We start from the raw sequence: 24,591 nt of genomic DNA on the forward strand, positions 1-24,591 counted from the left end.
GATTGTTGCATGGTATACCTGTCCTCACTTCTTTGAAAAAGCCAGGGTACACTGGCGAAACGTCAGCAGGAGGGGCTATAATGTTTTTATAAATCGGCATCCTAGTGACACAATAGCAAGATTTGAACAGGGTGGGGGTTTTCTTTAGTCAGCGGTGGCGACACTGTCTGGCTTAACTAGACCTTCCCACTGTGACACTGATCACAAGACATATGGGCAATTTTGACCTATGTTGTAGTCACACAGTGGATGACCGGATTTTTTAACATTTTTTCACTATGGTACCAAAAGCACAATTTATAATTAAGTGGTTGTAATAAAAGTTAAGTTTTAATAATTTAGTTAAGTAGTCTCTAGTTTAGGGCAGTCCTTGGGGACGTGTCCCTAAAATTGTAATTTTCTTACACTTCACCGGCTCAGAGAAACACAGCCGCCCTGTGAGGTATCTGGGGAAAACCCAGATCTGTAATAACTTTAACCTCTCTACCTGCCAGTACAGTAATTGTAGATTGCTATACATATGCTTCATCTGCTACAGTGCTCACCCCAGCTAAATCTGCTCCCAGAAGGGCTCTCAGGCGTGACTAGGCGTGGTCCAGGCCCAGGTCCTCACCAGGGTCCTCGCCCGTCACCCTGATCCCAACTGGGTCAGTTGGTTGGTGGCAGGGTTCTGTGATGGCTTCCACACGGGCTTGGTCACCCTTCCCCAATGTACGTACGAGTGTCACAACTTGTTGTCAGCCCTTGCAGAGCCTAAGGTCGTCTCCGATTTGATTAAGTCTGAGCTGACCAAAGGCTTCATGATTGGTCCATTTGATGTGCCCCCCTTTTCTTCTTGGAGAGACAGCCCGCTGGGGCTTGCTACTGGTAAATTCTCAAATAAAAAGAGATTAATTTACGATCTCTCAGCTCCTTACTCCTCCGTCATACCCAGCATTAACGCTCTAATCCCGTCAGACGAATTCTCGATGAAATATTCTTCCATTGACCAAGCAATACAGGTCATCCTGCAGCTAGGAAGGAACACTTGGCTGTCAAAAGCTGACATAACCGATGCTTTTAAGTTACTCCCCATCAGACCAGACCTCTGGCAGTGGCATGGTGTCAAATGGCAAGATAAATATTATTTCACTGTCAAACTTACTTTTAGTGCTAAAAGTAGCCCATGGCTCTTTGATCAGTTAGCCACAGTGTTACACTGGGCACTTCAGAATACTGCCAACTGCCAACACACAATACACTACTTGGATGATTTCTTACTGCTCGAACATCCTAACCACCCACCTAACAACCTTTCCTCACTTTTGTCACTATTTAAAGAAATCGGGGTCCCCGTCTCACCTCACAAGACTGAGGGTCCCACCAGACAGCTTGTCTTCCTGGGCATCATCCTAAATACCGTAAACATGCAGGCTAGACTGCCTCAGGACAATTTAACTAGAATTCGAGAACTGATACATAGGCTGTCCAGATGTCACACGGTGTCCAGGGTCGAGCTACAGAGCCTCCAGGGCATGATGGCTTTCGCCATGAGGATTATACCTCAGGGGAGAGCCTTCATATCCAGACTCCTGGACCTTCTCCCATCAGTCTCAGGCCAGAGGCACACGATTCATGTCGATAACGAGTCCATGGCAGATCTGCTTATGTGGGATCATTTCCTAGAAAGTTGGAACGGGATCTCATTCTTCACACCCTCAGCTTCAGAATTGTCCCCCACAGTTGTGTCCGATGCCTCAGCATTCGGATTCGCAGCCATACATGGCAATCACTGGCTGGCGGGGCCTTGGCCTCCAGAAATTCTTAACATCCCCGATTTTAGGGAAACCTCGGCATTATTTGAGACATACCCCATTGTAGCTGCCTCTATGGTCTGGGGGCATTCTTAGTCCAATACGACCGTCCGGTTCCTATGTTATAATACAGCCACGGTCGATATCCTTAATAGAGGGCGCTCCAAATCTCCACAAATTATGCGCTTTGTCAGAAGGCTCATTTTACTATCACTTCAACACAACTTTCACTTTTCTATTGAACACATTGAGGGTAGGTTGAATCTGGCAGCTGATGCACTTTCACGGGCTAAACTAAGTATGTTCTTCCAGGTGCAACCAGAAGCAGATCGAGCCGGAGTCACGGTCCCCCCCACTCCAGCAGCTAATGATGGATTAGCCAGTTAAGTATCTATAGCCAACACTTTAATTAGAAGGTCACTAGCACCCAGCACAATTCGGGCCTACGATGCCGCTCTGGCATCCTTCACCTCTTTCATGCACAACTTAGGTCTTCCTGCCACAATTTCCGTGCACTCCTCCCTAGCTTTTGTCGGTTTTTGCCATTCCTCTCTACATCTGTCTCATAACACCATCAAACTGCACCTAACGGGTCTTCAGCACCACAGGTCTTTGTTGCATCCTAACGCACCCTCACTGCTTTCTGCTCATCCCATCAAGGCGGCTCTTAGAGGCGTATCACTCCTGTCACACCCCAGGTCCCCTTCTCGCGCACCAGTCACCGGGGACCTTTTCCGGGCCATGTCTTCTCTTCTGGATACTCACCCTTTCGGTTATCAGCTCAGCACGGTTATCAAAGCTGTCATCCACCTTGCTTTCTACGGCTTTCTTAGACCAGGGGAATTCACGCGTCTCGGTCACAGATCACTGGGTTTGACCCTGGGCCAATTGTCACCCGACAGCCAAGGTTTCACTCTCACGCTGCTAGCCACCAAAACCTGTAGATGGGGAGCGTCTATCCGTTACTTCCCTGTGTCACATCAATGGTGCCCGGTCTCTTCCCTCTCAGTCCTACTCTCCATGCTTTCAGGGCAAGCGGCGGGCAGTCCCCTTCTCCCGGTTGGTGGTCAGGCTTTATCGACATCACGATTCATAAAGCACGTACTAGTCATGATTTTGGGTCTAGATTCCACAGGCATTGCAGGTCATTCATTCAGGATTGGGGCAGCCTCAGCAGCTTCTAAACATAAGGTTCCGGCTCACGTTATCAAGAAGCTAGGCCGTTGGAACTCCAGTTGCTTCGATCGTTACGTGCCTGACCCTTCTACAGAAATGGCAGATGTATTTAAAATATTGGCCTTGGGACTCTAAATAAAATTGAGTTGCACCCTATTTTTGACTATTTGCCCTCTATAGGCATACCCACGGTCGCGGTATTTGGGCACACCTCAACCGCTGTTTTCCTGTTGTCACAATTGTATTTTAGGTCCCCTGATGGTTCTAGGTTCAGGTCGGTAAGTACAATCAAATGTGTTTCCTTCCCCAGGTTATTCACTTATGGCTCTTCGAGCCACAACCACAAGTTAAAAGCCTAATTGGCTGCATTTGTGGGAGTGGCGTTGGGTATATAACCACCCCTCTCCCACAGGTAGGGGCATATGTATCGTTGGCGTCACCCACCCTGCCCTCCCTTTCTTTCCAAAGGACGTACAATCACAAATTTCTAATCTCATATCAGGGTATGCCCTCTATAGGAGTACCCACGGTCGCGGTATTTGGGCACACCTCAACCGCTGTTTTCCTGTTGTCACGATTGTATTTTAGGTCCCCTGATGGTTTTAGGTTCAGGTCGGTAAGTACAATCAAATGTGTTTCCTTCCCCAGGTTATTCACTTACGGCTCTTCGAGCCACGACCTAAATGGTGGACAACAAGACACTTTTTTAGCCTTAGGCAATGTGGCTCTGTGGATATGTTTATCATATATGTCTCAAACTTTCCTGGAAAGAAAGGATATGTAAAGCAGTTTTCTTACATCACTCTTTCAGGTAACCTACCTTTACAAGTTTAACTCAGAGTTTAAGAAACTGACTGGGAATGTATGCCATGACAGAAATCTCTCCAGAAAGGTTATTGGCCCTCATCAGTACAGAGCAGAGTGGTAGCTGGCAAAGTAGAGGTCTACCATTGTAAGACGAAAGAGGAATGTTTCTCCATAAGGAGAGTGTCACAAAGACATGTGGAGGCTTATAAGCCCTTAAAAGTCCAACTCATGGTCTTAGAAACTGACTGGGAATGTATGTCAAGTCAAAAATCGTTCCAGAAGGAAAGAGGATCCATTTGTTTTAGGGTTATTGCCTCTTGTCAGTGCAGAGCAGAGAGTTAGCTGGCTAGTAAGATGCCTATCGTCATGGGACCAAAGGGCTAATGTTTTTCCTTGAGGAAAGCGTTACATAGACACGCGGAGGCTTATAAGCCATTAAAGCGCAACTGGGAATATTGGGAAAAAAAGGATATGTAAGGCAGCTGGAGCATAAGGTAAATGGACACTGCTAAGTAATATATAAAGAGCCTAAGGTGCTAAATTCCAAAGGTGTGGCCAAATCTGTGACTGACATATAGTATGGACTCCCTTTTAATTTGCTAGTTCTTTCTGTTTAGTCATACCCATGAAGCCGAGAGCTATGACATTTCTGTAGACAAAGAACAGCAGTAGCATTGTGTGTCACCTCAACCTTATTTCCCAGAAAATTCACCAAATATTTGACCTGCTAGACTTAGGGTCTATTCCGCTTGCGGAATTCCCCTTAAAAATTAAAGTCCATAGACTTCTATGGGATTCCACACTCCCATTCACACTTCAGAATTTCTGCTTGTGGAATTTCTGCCGTGTGAATAGACCCTTACCTTCATTAACCATTTATCTTTTTCCCTATCCAAAGGATAGGAGATAAGATGTCTGATCACGGGGGTCCTGCTGCTGGGACCCCCCGCTATCTCCCTGCTGCACCCGATGTTTGCTTAGAGCATCGGGTGCAGTGTTGGAGGCTCGTGATGTCACGGTCACTCCCCGCTCGAGACGTCACCGCCAGGCCCCCTCAATCCAAGTCTATGGGAGGGGGCATGACAAATGTCACACCCGCTCTCATAGACTTGCATTGAGGAGGTGTGGCTGTGATGTCACAAATGTGGGCATGATGTCACAAGCCTCCGCCCCGCATCGACATTCATCCGACATGGAGTGAAGTTCGTTCCGTGCCTTGGATGTCTGGGGTTCTGTAGCCGAGAACTCGGGGGTCCCCAGCAGTCAGACATCTTATCCCCTATCCTTTGGCTAGGGAAGAAGATGTCTAGGGGCTGAGTACCCCTTTAACCCCTGATGTTACCTGTGTATTCTGACATGTAGGTAGACAATTTGACCTACTCTCCAAGAATCCAAGACTGTATGGTGAAACCTGTAGAATCTATTGACATGTGGAGTGTCTATGGGGGCATTAACATCAGAAATACTGAAGGAATGGCCCTCCATGTCCGGTTTCAATGGATTCCACCAATTCAGTCTTCAGAAGGTTTATATGGGTTCTCTCATTTCACAAATTACAGTATTCTTCATCTAAAAATGTTCTGGTAACCAAGCTAAGAAGCCAGAGGTCTTCTTGAACTTGACAGTTTTTCCCAAAAACTATTTTGCCAATTTCTGGATTGGGCTTGGTGGTTTGTCACCTGTTCCTTGGTTTTATTGTTTTTTGTTGATGAAATGTGCAATCTCTCTGGAAAAGTAAGAATAAATGTCACCCCCCTCCATTCATGTCTATGGGAGAGATAGAGATACAGTGTTAACATGTCTCCGTAACTCCTACAGAGATATATGAGGGGGCTTGTTGACCAACACATCGGGGTATGGTCGCCAGTAGTCTGGCTGTGGATAGGGAATAAAATGTCTAGGAGCAGAGTACCCCTTTAAAGTCCAATTGAGATGTCAACAGTTCATACAAGAGCACAATGTTCTAGCCCGGGCACAGAGTATGGCACTGGTTGTTTCGTGCCCATGACAAATCCATCCACATGATGTGCTTGTTGGAAGCAGCCCACATGTGCTACATCTACATTATACCCAAAAGCTGAAGCTGAAGATAATAAAATGAATATTTATCAGGGGAGCTGTATCACAGGGCTGGTGAGGGTGGGCAGACCGATGCATCAAGGGTCTGGGAACCACCAAGTACACCAAGAAGATGATTTACATATTAGAATTTTTGTATACTGTATATCCACACAACAGATGTGGACATTAGAACCAGAAACACCCACGCCATAACGCTGTATAATAAGGTTAGTACGGGTAATGGTGATGTCAGAATTCTTTCTGGAGGCTTTACATTTCAGAAGACGGCTTACCAGGATTGTATATATCTTTGCATATGTATTCATCTCCTTAACAGTGAAACCCCAACAAAGATCTGGTGTGACCAATTGCCTTCACAGGTCACATAGCTAGTTTGAAGGGTCCACCTGTCTGCAATTTAATTTCAGTACCAATACACCTGTTCTGTGAAGGCCTCATAGTTTGTTAGAGAGCATTACTAAACAAACAGCAGCACGAAGACCAAGAAGCACACCAAACAGGTCAGGGATAGAGTTGTGAAAGAATAAAATGCAGGATTAGGTTAGTATGTGTTAGTTCAGTAAGGGCCTCAGAGTTTGTCAGAGACCATTACGGAACAAATAGCAGCATGAAGACCAAGGAGCTCACCAAACAGGTCAGGGATAAAGTCGTGAAACTTAAAAAGCAGGGTTGAGTTAGTATGTGTTCATTTGGTAAAGGCCTCAGAGTTTGTTAGAGAGCATTACTGAACAAACATCAGCATGAAGACCAAGGAGCTCACCAAACAGGTCAGGGATAAAGTTGTGGAGGAGTTAAATGCAGGGTTAGGTTAGTATGTGTTAGTTCAGTAAGGCCCTCAGAGTTTGTTAGAGACCATTACTGAACAAACAGCAGCATGAAGTCCAAGGAGCTCACCAAACAGGTCAGGTGTAGAGTTGTGGAGGAGTAAAATGCAGGGTTAGGTTAGTATGTGTTAGTTCAGTAAGGGCCTCAAGAGTTTGTTAGAGACCATTACTGAACAAACAGCAGCATGAAGACCAAGGCGCTTACCAAACAGGTCAGTGATACAGTTGTGGAGAAGTATAAAGAGGTCTACTGACAATTAAATAATTCTTACAGGCCGTGCATATTTCTTCTACAATAAGAATAAAATCTATTGCTGAAACAAATCTTGTTATTTTTTTCCTTCTGAATTTCCACTGTTTCCTTTTAATCTGTATATAAAAACCTTATGCCAGAAACCTGTGCCGACAATGCCACTCCCGCTGTTTGTGTGCACTTTCTACACTTGATCCGGTCGCGCCGGGTTCTATTACCTTGACTTCAAAGGCTCTTATCAGAACAAATGCCCACTTTTCCCTTTTTTCATGACGGTATTTGAAGTCGGCTAATGTCACAACTGAGAACGGATTAGGCTCCAAATTAATTTAACTCCGGCTCATTTTCAGCAATTACATATCTTAAAATAATCAGTTAAAAACGGTAAAGAAGGATATGTAAGTCGTCCTGTGTTAAATAGGATTTGGCTCTATTCACGATCTATATGAATGGTAATTGCCTCTATAGTGTTAAATGATTCCTTTATGTTTAGCACCTCTATTCACTAGATTGAAAGCAATTCATTCGTGTGCGTCCGGCAGAATGGACACCTGGAATGGCTTGGTCTTTTTTCTCTCTTTTTTTTCTTGTGAAAATGTGCATTAAATAAAAGATAAGATATTATTAATGAATTTTGATCATATTCATAACGTTTAAGTTCTAGTAACATTAGGACCACTCGTCTTTCCAAAACAGAATAAAATGTGGAATTTAACTGCAGAAGAGTTTGAGGAGGTAGAGACTCACTGAACAAGCTTGCAAAAAGTGTATATAGGTCTGTCTAACCCACCCACAAGCACACCTGCGTTCCTCTCTAATCTTTGCCCTAATGGCTGTTGGGTACCTTCAGTTTGTGCGCATTGGATAGATAGGGCCCATACAAAGTCCTGCTAACTGTGTTACTTAGAGTAGGATAAAACTGCTCAAAATGTCCGCAAATGGATCTCAAGGTCTTTTATTGATTTATGAATTTAGGGTGCCCTGTTGTGGGATGGGAAAGAAGAACTTTAGGCTTACCCTTACACGGGCTATAATCAGATCAGATCCTGATAAACTGCTTCCACTGTGTCCTCTCTTTTCTGGCTCGGCAAGAACTAAAAAAAATCCAAGATGGCTACCAGCACGTCAACAAAACTCCTCCTTCCCCAGCTTTAGTCACTGCTCAGTTCATTTCCTTGAACAGTCCGCCATCTACTGGAAATTTCATCTACTTGCAACTTCACAAAAAAAGTCCAAGATAGCTACCAGCACATGTCCACAAAACTCCTCCTTCCGCCACCTTTAGTCACTGCACAGTTCATTTCCTTGTACAGTCCGCCATCTACTGGAAACGTCATCTACTTGGAACTTCACTAAAAAATCCAAGATAGCTCCCAGCACATGTCAACAAAACTCCTCCTTCCCCAGCTTTAGTCACTGCTCAGTTCATTTCCTTGTACAGTCCACCATCTACTGGAAACTTCATTTACTTGGAACTTCACTAAAAATCCAAGATGGCTACCAGCACATGTCCACAAAACTCCTCCTTCCCCAGCTTTAGTCACTGCTCAGTTTATTTCCTTGTACAGTCCGCCATCTACTGAAAACGTCATCTACTTGGAACTTCACAAAAAAATCCAAAATAGCTACCAGCACATGTCCACAAAACTCCTCCTTCCCCAGCTTTAGTCACTGCTCAGTTCATTTCCATGTACAGCCCGCCATCTACTGGAAACTTCACGTAATTGTAGAATATTACCAAGAATAATCCCAGGGGGTTACATATCATCATACACTTCTTTCCGTGCTCAGGTATCGGATGCACACGTGTAATTTTGGTCTTTCTAAAGTAATTAAACCCTTTTGATTAAAAAGTTGGCTTTTTTTTTGTCGCAGACACGACAGTCGAAATATTTAATTAGATCATTTCTGAATTCTCAGTGACTGATCTCAGAAGAATTCATTCCATTTCTTGCTCTCTTTTTCCTTTGTTATCTCTTTGTCCCCATTATACAATGTTCATTTTGCCTATTTTTTTGCCGTCACATTTTAATTAATGTATTGGTCGTGCGGTGATTTCTCGCGTTGGGTGCAGCAGATACATATGTAAGAGTGGAACAATTCCCTTTATATTTGGAGTCGGAGTCGTAGCTTAGCCCTGTGCTCAGACGATAGTGTTTGATACTGCCGTCGCCTGCTTTATATTCTCTTCAGGTGTGCAGGGGCCTAACAAGAAGATACAAATATTCCGTATTCCATCTGCTGCACTGTTCGGCGTTATTCGGCATGTTGCAGATGGAATATAGAATTATGGCCTTATTAACGTCCTGAAAAAAAAAACTGCGCTCAATTATGTGTGCAGAGGATATGTCTGGGAAATATATAAGCAAAACAGTCGTCATTGGATAGTGAATCCCCTTTACGGTGAACCGTTTCTCCGGGATGACTTGTGATTCACGACTTTTTGGCAAGAATTGGACTCAAGAAGGGAGATTTATTATGTGCGGTGTTTGGGTGCAACATGGTGAGTGTATTCCGCGCAGCTGACCTCATTTACCATGAGGGGTATGCCTTGTAACAAACTCCAGCAAATTGGGACATTACGTTGCCGTTTGGTGCATGAAACTGCGCACCTGGCGCGCGTATGCTGCACTTTTTGTTTGGAACGCTCGGAGTGGGCGGTGGGGGCTGTGCCTTCACGGCTACGCCCCTCGTGCCGTCACATCACGCCCCATCAATGCAAGTCTATGGGAGGGGGCGTGGCAGCCGCCATGCCCCCTCCCATAGACTTGCATTGAGGGGGCGTGATGTGACGGCACGAGGGGCGTGGCCATGACGTCGCGACCCCTGCCGTCCGCACCGAATGTTCTAAATGAATGCCGGGTGCTGCACAGAGATCATGGGGGTTCCCAGCAGCGGTACCCCCGCGATCAGACATCTTATCCCCTATCCTTTGGGTAAGGGATAAGATGTCTAGGGGCGGAGTACCCCTTTTAACCTAAAGTCACAGGCATGTGAAATGAACAATGATGGTTAACAGAGTCAGTTACTTTACAAAGTAAACTTTGCACAGTTGACTGCAGGGGGTCAGGTCAGGGGTGGTGCGGGAAATTATGTGCAGCATTTCGAAAAGTTGCATGTGAGATATCCAGCATTGAAAGAAACAGCAGAAAAGCCCTGCGCAGCAAGATACCAAGCATGAGTCCATTCATCAGATAAGGACCCAAGCACGGAACTATGCGGAGCGTGGTATGGTTGCCCCGGTTACTACTGGGGTGACACACTGTAACAAATCCCCTCCTCATGTAATCTCCTTATTACTAGGGTTACACACTGTAACAATCCTCCTCCTCATGTAATCTCCTTACTACTGGGGTGACACACTGTAACAAACCCCCTCCTCATGTAATCTCCTTACTACTGGGGTGACACACTGTAACAAACCTCCTCCTCATGTAATCTCCTTACTACTGGGGTGACACACTGTAACAAATCCCCTCCTCATGTAATCTGCTTATTACTAGGGTTACACACTGTAACAATCCTCCTCCTCATGTAATCTCCTTACTACTGGGGTGACACACTGTAACAAACCTCCTCCTCATGTAATCTCCTTACTACTGGGGTGACACACTGTAACAAACCTCCTCCTCATGTATTCTCCTCACTACTGGGGTGACACACTGTAACAAACCTACTCCTCATGTAATCTCCTTACTACTGGGGTGAAACACTGAACCAAACCTCCTCCTTATGTAATCTCCTTACTACTGGGGTGACACACTGTAACAAACCTCCTCCTCATGTAATCTCCTTACTACTGAGGTGACACACTGAAACAAACCTCCTCCTCATGAAATCACCTTACTACTGGGGTGACACACTGTAACAAACCTCCTCCTCATGTAATCTCCTTACTACTGGGGTGACACACTGTAACAAACCTCCTCCTCATGTAATCTCCTTACTACTGGGGTGACACACTGTAACAAACCTCCTCCTCATGTAATCTCCTTACTACTGGGGTGACACACTGTAACAAACCTCCTCCTCATGTAATCTCCTTACTAGTGTGGTGCAACACTGTAACAAACCTCCTCCACATGTAGTTACGTTACATGTGTTCCTTCACATGAAGTAGACAACTTCTGAGGTTCTCATTACTCTTGGCAGTTCAGTCCTAACAGGAGGGATTTTGGTGCAATGTAGCAGTGTACACTTACCACACTGATGGTAGGTTCCTTCCTGCTGCTCCCCATCAGTGCTCACCCACACCTGTAGACCCAGGTTCAGTCCGGCAAATCACACAGCAAACTGGAGCATGGGAAACTGTATGGCCAGAACCTTTAGTCACTCCCAAAACCCGGACCCAAAGTCCAGTCTACACCACTGAGGCAAGAAATATATTGTTAAAGGAGTACTCCAGCCCCAATACATCTCCGCCCTGCTGTGTGACGTCACGCCTCGCCCCCTCAATGCACGGCCGTCACGCCCCCTCCCATAGACTTTCATTGAGGGGGCGGAGCGTGATGTCACATGGGGCAGAGTCGTGACATCACGATACTCCGTCCCTGTGGTCATCACGCTACACACTCAGAGCCTCCAGCACTGTGGAGAGCTCACAAAGGTGGGTGGGCCATGACAGGCGGGACCCCCTGCGACCATAGATCTTATCCCCTATCCTTTGGAAATGGGATAAGATGTATTAGGGCCGCAGTACCCCTTTAATGATCCTGCATGAAAAATGGCGTAACCGTAAAGAAAAAAACAAAAAAAAAAACATGAAACACTATAAAGGCCGAATTTATGGTCACATCTGTAAAAAATTTCATAAATAAATGAATAGATTAAATCAATTAAATAAATAAATAAAATTAAAGAAAACTATTTTGTTTTGGCGTGCGTGGAATTGTCTGAGATATTAACATAGAACGTTTATGATACCGCATGGTAAATGGTGTAACTGTAAAAAAAATAATAAATAAATAAAAAAATGTTAAAAAAAACATGAAATACTAGAAAGGCGGATTTCATGGTCACATCATAAATCAGTAAAAAATTAAATAAATAAATAGATTAATCAATTAAATAACTAAATATAAAAAAAAATATATATATATATTTTATTTTGTATTGCGCTGAATTGTCTGAGATATTTAGATAGAATGTTTATGATCCCGCATGGTAAATGGTGTAACTGTAAAAAAAATATTTAAATATAATAAAAAAATATAAAAAACCATGAAATACTAGAAAGGCCGATTTTATGGTCACATCTTACATTATAGTAAAAAATAAAATAAATAAATAAATAGATTAATCAATTAAATAAATAATTAAATATAATTAAAAAAAAACTATTTTATTTTGCCGCGTGTGGAATTGTCTGCGTTATTAAGATAGACTGTTTATGGTCCCGCATGGTAAATGGTGTAACTGTAAAAAAAAAAAAAAAAAAGAAACATGAAATACTAGAAAGGCCGATTTTATGTATTTCATAAATAATATATATTTTTTTGATTCATTAATTACATAAATACCGGTAAGTAATAAATAAACATATTTTGCATTGTCATGTGCGGAATTGTCTGAGATATTTAAATATACTGTTTTTGATCCTGCACAGTAAATTATGTTTTTAAAAAAAAAAAAAATTTGCCAAATGTCAGAAAGGCCGATTCTTGGTCACAGTATATATATATATATATATATATATATATATATATATATATATATATATATGTATAAATGAATAAAAAGTTTCATCAAAACGAAAGTGATAATAAAAACTACAGATTATGCTGCAAAGATGTATCTTTTATAGAGCTGGGTATAGGGAAAAATAAAAGAGTTATAGGGGTCGGAATAGACGTTTAATGAGACATAAATTTATTTTCTCTGATTAAGTTAACGACACACGCAGTTTCATCGCCCGTAAACACGCGGCCCTACCTCTGTCCGTCTCCTTCTTCGGCGTCTTTATCAATTACACGGGTCAGTCTGACATTTTACGTATTCATTTGTATTCTTCATCCGCAATTACTCCGTTACTATAGAAAAGAAAAGATCTAAATTAAACCAACAGCGATATTTCCGTTTTTTCTTTATTTCGTGCTTGTAATGAGACGAGAACAATTAGTTTAGTTAATTTAAATGTTAAATGGATAACAGGACATTTTGAAGGTCACACGAGGGACATTTAGAAGGTCGTAGGCGCAGTGTGCATGCAGGAGAGAGAGAGCAGCACAAAAGCTTCTTATCTTCATTGAAATTCATATATTTATTAATTTACCAATGCATACGAAAATAGACACTAGAGATGAGCGAACTTACAATAAATTCGATTCGTCACGAACTTCTCGGCTCGGCAGTTGATGACTTTTCCTGCATAAATTAGTTCAGCTTTCAGGTGCTCCGGTGGGCTGGAAAAGGTGGATACAGTCCTAGGAAAATCTTCCCTAGGACTGTATCCACCTTTTCCAGCCCACCGGAGCACCGGAAAGCTGAACTAATTTATGCAGGAAAAGTCATCAACTGCCGAGCCGAGAAGTTCGTGATGAATCGAATTTACTGTAAGTTCGCTCATCTCTAATAGACACAAATATGAGAATTTTAACATAAAGTATACCCTAAAAAAAACCAGTCATTGTATGTTGCCATGGTATAACCTTAGATTCAAATATATTGCATTGGGATGTAATGGCCCAAAATAGTCAATGATTTAGAGGGGGATTTCCAAAATCCCCCCCTTTTACTGTGAAACCCCTAAGAAAGATCTGGTGCCACCAATTGCCTTCACAAGTCACATCATTGGTTAACTGTGTCCACCTGTCTGTGATTTAATTCCCCAACATATATATTTGAAGGCCTCAGAGTTTGTTAAAGAGCATTACTAAACAAACAGCAGCATGAAAACCAAGGAGCTCACCAAACAGGTCAGGAGACAAGTATAGTGGAGAAGCACAAAGCAGAGAGTATAAAAAAAGATATAATATGGATAGATAGATAGATACAAAGAAGACCTCGGAGTTCCTGACACCATAAAAGAAGAGAATAGATTTGTTGCCTATAAGTTCTGATGGGCCTGGGGTATGAATAGTTTCTACAGATGACAATAATCAGTCTTAGTCCTGGATGGATGTTTAACCCCGTTGTACATGGATGTTTCCTCACTATCGGAGGGGATGTGCTGATTTACCAGCCTGGGCGACGCTTATTAATAATTCACAAAAACACTTTCCAGCCCGTTACAATATGACAAAGAGAAGGCGGCCCCTCATCTATGTAGGTAGTAATGAGTAATTACAGCCGGCGGCTCGTTGGCTTAATCATCTGTCATTGTAATCCGCTCCCGTCCGTCATTATCAATGCTGGAAACTGAAAATCCATTTTACTATAGATGAATTGTGCTGAATATTTCCCTTTAGACGACCTCTTTACTTCCAGTTAAATGTACATTGCTGCATGGGGCACGAAAACACAACTGCAAATATGACAAGACATTTCTACCACCAATTCCACGTATCACGGTGAACTTCCTACAACACACAATGTGATACTAATATCAACTATTAGCATTACAAATAGAGCTGATATCCCCCTGTGCCATTTCATCACCCCCTTCATCACCCCGGTGCCATTCCATCACCCCCTTCATCACCCCCTGTGTCATTCCATCACCCCCTTCATCACCCCCTGTGTCATTCCATCACCCCTTCATTACACATGTGCCATTCATCAACCCCTGCATTCCCCCTGTGCTATCTCATCACCCCTTCATCACCTCTGTCAGAAGAAGACACCTCAAGTCTACAGCAGAAACCTTAAGTCTACAGAAGACACCTCAAGTCTACAGCAGAAACCTTAGGTCTACAGAAGACACCACAAGTCTACAGCAGACATCCCAAGTCTATAGAAGACACCTCAATTTTACAGCATGCACCTTAAGTCTAAAGAAGACTCCTCAAGTCTACAGCAGATACCCCAAGTCTACAGCAGAGACCCCAAGTCTACAGAAGACACCCCAAGTCTACAGCAGGCACCCCAAGTCTAAAAAAAATACCCGAAGTCTACAGCAGGCACCCCAAGTCTACAGAAGACACCCCAAGTCTACAGCAGGCAACCCAAGTCTAAAAAAGATACCCGAAGTCTACAGCAGGCACCCCAAGTCTACAGCAGACATCCCAAGTCTATAGAAGACACCTCAATTTTACAGCATGCACCTTAAGTCTAAAGAAGACTCCTCAAGTCTACAGCAGATACCCCAAGTCTACAGCAGACATCCTAAGTCTACAGAAGACACCTCAAGTCTACAGCAGAGACCCCAAGTCTACAGAAGACACCCCAAGTCTACAGCAGGCACCCCAAGTCTAAAAAGATACCCGAAGTCTACAGCAGGCACCCCAAGTCTACAGCAGGCACCCCAAGTCTAAAAAAGATACCCCAAGTCTACAGCAGAGTCCCCAAGTCTACAGCAAACACCCCGTCTAGAGAAGACACCCCAGGTCTACAGCAGGCACCCCAAGTCTACAGAAGACATCCCAAGTCTACAGCAGGCACCCCAATTCTAATAAAGATACCCTAAGTCTACAGCAGAGTCCCTAAGTCTACAGCAAACACCCCGTCTAGAGAAGACACCCCAAGCCTACAGAAGACACCCCGAATCTACAGAAGACACCCCAAGTCTACAGAAGACACCTAAAATGTACAGCAGACACATCAAGTCTACAGCAGACACTCCAAATCTAAAGAAGACACCCCAAGTCTACAGCAGACATCCCAAGTCTACAGCAGACACCCCAAGTCTACATAAGACACCCCAAGTCTACAGAAGACACCCCAAGTCTAAAGCAGGCACCCCCAGTCTAGAGAAGACACCCCAAGTGTACAGCAGAGTCCCCAAGTCTACAGCAAACACCCCAAGTCCACAGAAGACACCCCAAGCCTACAGCAGACACCCCAAATCTAAAGAAGACACCCCAAGTCTACAGAAGACACCTCAAATCTACAGAAGAAACATCAAGTCTACAGCAGGCACCCCAAATCTAAAGAAGACACCCCAAGTCTACAGCAGACATCCCAAGTCTACATAAGACACCCCAAGTCTACAGCAGGCACCCCAAGTCTACAGAAGACACCTCAAGTCTACAGCAGAGACCGAAGTCTTCAGAATACACCCCAAATCTACAACAGGCACCTCAAGTCTACAGAAGACACCCCAAGTCTACAGAAGACAACCCAAGTCAAAGAAGACACCAAGTCTACAGCAAACACCTCCAGTCTAGAGAAGACACCTCAAATCTACAGAAGACACCCCAAATCTAGTGCAGAGACCCCAAGTCTACAAACACTCCCAGTCATGCACCCCAAGTCTACAGCAGGCACCCCAAAGTCTACAGCAGGCACCCCAAGTCTACAGCAGGCACCCCAAAGTCTACAGCATGCACCCCAAGTCTACAGCAGGCACCCCAAAGTCTACAGCAGGCACCCCAAAGTCTACAGCAGGCACCCCAAAGTCTACAGCAGGCACCCCAAGTCTACAGCAGGCACCCCAAGTCTAGAGAAGACACCCAAAGTCTACAGCAGATCTGGCTTATAGATTGGGGTCTGGGGCACCACTATGCCCAGATATTGTATAAAGGTAAATGGACATTGGTTTTCCTGATAGGACAACTGATCAAAAAGTGTTAGATGAGCAAATGAGGAACAAGACAAAGACAAATAAAGAAATACATAAACTGTTGCATTGAAAAGTCTTTGTATCGTTTCAGAATTGTTGGCAGAAAACTTTCTATAGATCGCACCTTGTAAGTGACGCATCGTCTCCCAAATGAAGTGTCCCTGTAATCAGCATAAACCATAATAATAACCTTCGTCCGTTCATATTCTGATTATCCATTAGACTAAAAACTAACCTGAATATATACCAGGGTTTTCCGGTTTCTTTCTAATTTTACCGGTGTTTATGGTGCCGAATAATTTCCAGAATTTTTTATGCCTGGCACAGAAATGCATTTCCCTTTTATTTTATACGACTCTTTGTCTACCGCCTTCCGTGCTATAAAAAATAGTATCATTGAGATCCACATTTAATTTTCTTTTTGCTTTTAATGGGGCCGCCATGAAATAGGAATCCTAACTAACATTTCCCCATTTCTGCTCATGTCTCTCTCCCTAACACATCTGTGTTATCTTCCCGGTTTTAAAGACAGCGCCTACATTTTTGCTGCTTTAAGCAATTGGAACTCAGGGATTTTAAGAGGAGCAACTCAATCTGCTGTAGCGGTATTGATCCGTTCATTGTCAAGAATGACAAATAGAAGATGACTGCATCCAGCTCTGCTGCACGCGAATGGAACGGCTGCAGAGTGGTTTTCTTGGCATTGTGTAAAAATTAAGCTACACTTAAAGGGGTACTCCACCCCTAGACATCTTATCCTCTATCCAAAATCCTGCGATCTCCCTTCTGCACCCGGCATTCGTTTAGCGCGGGTGCAGTGCCGGATGCTTTTGACATCACAGCCATGCCCCCCTCAATTCAAGTCTATGGGAGGGGGCGTGACGTCTGTCACGCCCCCTCCCATAGACTTGCATTGAGGGGTGTGGCCGTGACATCACGAGCGGGGTATGGCCGTGAAGTCACGAGCCCCGCATTGCCAATCATCCGGCATGGAGTGAAGTTTGCTCTGTGCAACGGATGTCTGGAGTGGCGCAGCCGAGATCGTGGAGTCCCCAGCCACGCCACACCCCCTCCATTCATGTCTATGGGAGGGGGTGTGATGGCCTCCATGCCCCCTCCCATAGACTTGCATTGAGGGGGTGTGGCCGTAACGTCACGAGCAGGGCATGGCCGTGATGTCACGAACTGGGCGTGGCCGTGATGTCACGAGCTGGGCTTGGCCGTGATGTCATGAATGGGGCGTGACCGTGAAGTCACGAGCCCCCGCCCCACATTGTCAGCCATCTCCATGTACCGGATGTCTGGGGTGGCGCAGCCGAGATCGCAGGGTCCCCAGTCACGCCCCCTCCATTCATGTCTATGGGAGGGGGCGTGATGGCCACCATGCCCACTCTCATAGACATGACTGGAGGGGGCGTGGCTTGAGGTTATGCCCATGGCCACCTAAACCCAGCATTCTGAAAATAACTTTTAGAATGCCGGGTGCTGCACAGAGATCGCAGGAGGTCCCAGCGGCAGGACCCCCGCAATCAGACCTCTTTAAGTGCTATTTACCATCTAGAGGTATATAGCGGTATTTTCGTAGTCAACGTTAAACATTCAAATTGCAATACCAAGAAGGAAAAGTCGTGGAATTATGGAAATCACAGGATTGGTAGCCATGTTAATGATATGCAAATCATGGAAACAGAATATTCAAAACATTTAGATTTTTGACAGTGACAAATAGAAATACCCGCACTAACACACCTTGTTAGTTTGTGTCTGAGGAATGTCTGAGGCAAATTGTCAAGATCCGTTGCTGGCCGCTCCCACATCGATTACTGACCAATGACGTCCCTGATGTGCTTGATGAGAGACAAGTCCGGTGATCCTATGTTGGGTGAGGGTTAGGCATGGCGCTCTGTTACTGTGGTGGTCTCAAAGTCTGGAACCCAACAATAATAATTTCGGCATATTTCTACAGCCCGGGAGTTTGAAGACCATAGACCATAGGGGTACTCAGAATCGGAGGCCCGTGAGCGTGACATCAAGGCCACGCCCCTTCTTGCTGTCACGCCATGCCCCGTCCATTCATGTCTATGGGAGGGGGCGTGTCGGCTGACACGCCCCCTCCAATAGACATGAATGGAGGGGGCGTGTCGTGATGTTACGAGGAGGTGTGGCCTTGACATCAGGAACCCAGCGCTTGTTTAGAATGCCGGGTGCTGCGGGAGATCGTGGGGGGCCCCAGCAGCGGGACCCCCGCGATAGGGAATAAGATGTCTAGCAGCAGAGTACCCCTTTAATTGGACACCTTGTTTATTTCATTAATATGTAGGTGATCTGTTCCCCCCCCCCCCTGGTTATTTATCTTGCCCATTAAGATGATGGATTTTTCGCACTTTGAACGCGCAGATTTAACGAACAAGCAACAACAAGCCGCGACGTTCCCCTCTACATGCCAATTCCTACTTGCGTGACTAATGGGATTCAGATGTATTTAGATTACTTGCCTTAATTTGCCAAGATACATTACAATTAGTCTTTCGGGCTGAGAAAGTCCTTGTCAATACATGTGTTAATGTGTGGGGCATCGATCGGGCTGTAATGAAAATGTCACAGGGTCTTCTACATCCAAGGGGGCCACCGCGCGCATTCTTTGTTAAAGAAGTTCGAGGTAAACTTTGAAGAGAAGCGTTTGATGCCGTCGTTTTACTAATTATACAAATTCGTCGGATGGAGCTGGAATCTAATTAGGATTAATATCTCCAGACGAGCGCAATAAAAGCCTTTACCTCGCGCAAATTCCTATCATCTCCAGGCAACCCCCTCCGGTAAATGACATTTGGGGTAGATCAGCACCTTGTGCATTCTCTTTGTGGCGGAGATACATGTCATTACGCCGCTCGCTTCCAATTTTACCTGTCTGCACATGGTCCTGAGTGTGAGACTAAGATAAATTGCAGTTGTAATTGAGTTTGATCTAGAAAGAATAGGACAATATCCTTTATGGACAGTTCGGAGACCTGTAACATTTCATCTGTAAGGAATGAATTATTTGTAATCCCGGCTCAAAAAACGATTCGGTATATACTAATAAGCGGCAAAGAGGATTCCACTGAAAACGGGGAAGGATATTATATTTTATCATTTGTCATATTTGATAAAGAAATATTAAATTAGTAATACAATACCCAATCTTCCCTCCCTTTCGATATAAACCTTATACTTCAGTGTGTTGAAGACTTTTAAAGCTATTGTTCTTCTATCAGCCATGAAGGGTATATTTGTGGTGACCCAGGGGGTCTGTCTATCTTTCCCTGGGCATGCAAAGCCATTGTTAATGTATGTGAGTGGATCATTAGGGGAACACCCCTGTACTGGGTGCTGCAGATGGAAGATGGGGTGTCCTTGAGGGTGTGGGTGCGGGATACCTGACACGGGGAGATGAGGAGAAGGCTCAATGGGTTCTTAAAGGGTTACTCCGCCCATAGACATCTTATCCCATCTTATCCCAATATCGGCTGCGGCACTCCAGACATCCGGTGTATGGAGCGAACTTCGCTAGATGCCAGATGAATGGCGATGCGGAGGCTTGTGACGTCACGGCCGCCCCCTCGTGACGTCACACCCCCTCCCATACACTTGTGTGGTGCGCCACGGGGGTGCAATGTGAGATGGATGGGGCAGATGGTGTGTTAACCCCTAAATGTTCGTGACGCCAGGTCGTGGTTTTAGCTGAGAACCCCCAAAACGGTAGCACCGCTAGTCCTAGTTAGGCAGGGCAAATTAGAGTCCAAGGTCAGGGTTAACGGTAGCTTTACTGAGGTAGACAGATGGTACAGTCTTTACAGCTAGGCCAGGATCCCAGAGGGGTGACCAGTAACACAGGGGACCTCGCAGCTTGCTGGGACTTGACAGACTTTAGGACAGCCACGCTGACTATAATAGATTTGACTTGACTGAAGATAGTGACAGCAGACAGAGATGACTTGACTTACTGACTTGTGGCTGTAATTTAGGCTTGAGGCCTCCAGATGTACTGGACACTGGCTCTGAGACGTCTGGACTGGACTTGACCTCAGGATCTAAGAGAGCGATGGTAGGGGGCGGAGCAAGGAGCCCATAGGCTAGCTATGGGTCATCTGGCTACCTGGTGCTCTCTGGGTAACAAAACATGTGGCTTTAACATGTGACAACCATTATCATGTGATCAATAACCATGTGACCATATCAAAGGTCATTTACACATATACAATTATACAGATTATAGGGGTACAGTGCAGGTGAGCCCTGGGAATGTGCAGGGACTCAAGCTGATAGGACTGTGAGATGCATATCCCGTACTGGGACATCACACTTGATTGAGTATTGAGGGGGCATGGCCGTGACGTCGTGAGCCTCCTGCACTGTACTCCGACACTCTAAACAAACGCCGGGTGCCGCAGGGAGATCGCGGGGGTCCCCAGTGGCGTGTCTCCCACGATCAGACATCTTATTCCCTATCCCATATATATTTAATAGCAGTAATATAATTTTTCTAGGGTATTGGGTGCAGAATAAAGAGATTATTTTTTTAGCACAACGCTGAAACATAACAGAAAAAAGTGAAAGGGTTTGAATACTTTCTGAATGCACTGTATTTCACCCTTTTAGTCAGATGATAGTGAGATAAAACACCATCTGGGGAGCTCGTGAATAAACCCTGAAACATGTTACAACAACATAGGCAATATAGATTTCATCTTGTTCTCTTCATGCCTCGCGCACTTAGGCGATGCCTCGTAGTCGTATCTTCTCGCTTGTCTTCAAGGATTTACGACTCTGACCGGCATCCGGCATAGCGGGAAGAAAATCTATATTATTGTCTTTCCTGGGGATAGCGCAACGTACACCTAAGCACATCTTCTGGCTATATGTTATCTTTACCTATTTAGTGCAAAGGTCTGACAGTATTGGGCGCAAAGACATCTTGGTACAGTGATGGTAATGATAGGGTGGACAGATGCACAAGGATTACACCGAACCTCTACGAGTTGACATCCACTGATGTTTTTAGGATTGCTCGCATTGTACATTGTTTAGAAGTTTCTAGTAACGGGAGGAGATATTGTAAATAATTCCATATAAACCCAGTACGACTAAGGATTAGTTGAGAGTTTACCAGATTCTCAGCCTATGGCTTCTAGTAAAGAGTAAAAGACATCCTTAAAGGGGTACTCTGCCCCTAGATATCTTATCCTCTCCAAAGGATAGGGTCCAGCTGCTGGGACCCACCGCAATCTCTGTGCAGCACCAGACATTGTTTTTAGAACACTGGGTGCGGGTGGCGGGTCGTGACGTCACTACCATGCCCATCGTGATGCCTCGCCACGCCCCCTCAATGCAAGTCTATAGACTTGCATTGAGGGGGCGTGGCGAGATGTCACGATGGGCGTGGTAGTGACGTCACAACCCCGTCGCTCCACTCCAAGCATTCGGAACAAAATGTTCCCGAACGCTGGGGCAGCGGAATACCCCTTTAAGCTTGATCCCTAGTCCAGCCCCTGAGGAAAAGGACTGGAACTGAATTTGGTCTCTGAAAGGCAGTGCCGCTGCAGAACATCTTTCCTCCTCCAGTAACTACAATTCCGGCATTGATATGCAGTGACACCCAAAAACATCTAAGGACTAATGTCACACTCTCAGCACTCTATTTTTCATGGATAAATCTTTCAAGGGAGTCACTAGAGTGTCTATAGAAAATAAGGTTTCATCATCATCATCATAGACAGAGATTCTTTCTTTTGCGTGTGCCCGGTGGTGAGATCCACTGGATCTCCCCATCAGGAACACACAAAAATGAGAGAAGGTCACCGATTTCCTTACCTCTTTTTTTGTTCTTGCTGGGAATTTCCAATTGATAGAGCTTTCCTGAAGCAGGCTCTACTAATGGATCGTAGATCAGACAGATCAATGCAATTCAAAGGAACTTCATTGATCTGTATGAAGAATCTAATGATTCCACATACAAGAAGTCCCCTCATGCTCGGGAGAAAACCCCAGGGTGTGACGCACTGGGACCATAATGGCCACCTTTATTAACGGGGGGTGGAGGTCGACAGTTGCAGATTGGAAGATTGGGAACTGCAGTACTTCCACTGGGAGCGATAAGTAAAGAAATTACCATGATAAGAAAATTCCGCGATCACTTTTGTTTGGATAACGCATAACCCACTTTCGGGGGGTTCAGAAGTTCAAGACGGGCCTGGATGACTTTCTGGAAAATCCTTATATCACCAGTTGTCGGTACTTGATTCCTGAAGATGGATCCTGGATCCAAGGTTTATTGTAGTTGAATTTTCTGAAGTTTAGAAGGAATTTGAGAATTTTGGAAACATCTCATAGGGGACTTAGCTAAGCTTCGACTGCCGTTGTGCTCTGATCCTCTCTAAGTCTGTTTGGCTCTTTTTTTTTGTGTGTGCTAGAACAGATCAGAGCACAACTGACAGCACTGGGTCCCCATTTACTTGAATGGGGTCCTTCGGGAGTCAAAAATTTAACTTGGTACTCCACTGGGCAACGTTCGGAACATTTAGTTCCAAACACTGTGTGCGCTGTGGGGGTCTGCCACGCCCCTCGTGACATCAGGCCATGCCCCCTCAATGCAAGTCTATGGGAGGGGGCGTGATGGACATCATGCCCCCTCCCATAGACTTGCATTGAGGGGCGTGGCCTGAGGTCACGTGGGGTGTGGTCGGCCCCCACAACACTCACACAGCGTTTGGAACTAAATGCTCCGAACGTTGGCCAGTGGAGTACCTCTTTAACAGGAGTTGTGCGGAGAAAAAAAATTCGGAGAAAAAAAATGGAGCCCCATTTACTGGAGCACAAGTATGCCAGGAAATTTAAAAAAAATCCTTTTTCCGTTCCGTTAACCAGAGACATATAATAAAGAGTACAATGCAGTTAATGAAAATAACACATTCCGTACTCAACATTAACAATTCTCTCCAAATGACTGTAATTTCACCCCACCCCCAAATTTACTGACTTTAATTTAAAATAAATTGATGCCATAAAAACACAATGTTAAGTGAAAACACTTCAATGCTAAATTGCTGCTTTTTGCAGATTTTTTATTTAAATTTTTTTTTATTATTATATACAAATAGCAACGAAGCCGCAGGAAGATTTATAGTTATTTGATTTTCTGCTTGAGCCTCTTAACCGCTCTACAACCAGCTGCCTCATTCTGTTGTGTTAGGTAAATGTAATTACAGAGTGCCCTGTATGGGCCAGATGGGTTCCCCATTGAGGTGCCAGTTATTACTACTATGCTCCAAATATCATTTTGTCATTGAATTAAATAACAGAAACAACTGAAATTACTCTGTGTTTATTTTAAATTCTACTAAAAATCATCAGGGAAAGGCATAAACAAAGGTGTAAAACCATGAGCTATTTGTGTTGTGGGGACACCTACTCACGCCCCCTATACTAATATGGGGTCAATGCATAAAGGAGACCCTGTTAGTGGTTTATTGTTTACTTGATGTGATCCATCGTTTCAGATATTCAGCTATGGCTTTTTTTTTTTTTAAATCCCCTGAGGGCATTAAAAATTGAGATAGAAACGTGTCGGGAGTGGTGCAAATAGACAGCACAGTAGAGCTATATTTTGAACCTCCTCCTGTACTTTATGATGTGATCATCGTTTCAGATATTCTGCATATGACTTTTTTTTTTTAAATCCCCTGAGGGCATTACAAATTGAGATAGAAACGTGTCGGGAGTGGTGCAAATAGACAGCACAGAAGAGCTATATTTTGAACCTCCTCCTGTACTTTATGATGTGATCATCGTCTCAGATATTCAGCTATGGCTTTTTTTTTTTTTTTTAAATCCCCTGAGGGCATTACAAATTGAGATAGAAACGTGTCGGGAGTGATGAAAATAGACAGCATAGAAGAGCTATATTTTGAACCTCCTCCTGTACTTTTGATGTGATCATCGTTTCAGATATTCAGCATATAG

The 24,591-nt window shown here is 44.4% G+C and overlaps 1 long non-coding RNA gene across 1 annotated transcript in view; it reads right to left on the reverse strand.

The window, feature by feature from the left end:
• Positions 1-24,591, reverse strand: part of LOC130297449 (uncharacterized) — a 174,810-nt gene that overhangs the window by 74,273 nt on the left and 75,946 nt on the right. Inside the window, exon 2 of the long non-coding RNA XR_008849524.1 lies at positions 12,867-12,964. This is a non-coding gene — a long non-coding RNA (uncharacterized LOC130297449). The remainder of the gene's footprint in view (positions 1-12,866; positions 12,965-24,591) is intronic.

This window comes from Hyla sarda, chromosome 13 (assembly GCF_029499605.1).
Source record: "Hyla sarda isolate aHylSar1 chromosome 13, aHylSar1.hap1, whole genome shotgun sequence".
NCBI classification, from domain to species: domain Eukaryota; kingdom Metazoa; phylum Chordata; class Amphibia; order Anura; family Hylidae; genus Hyla; species Hyla sarda.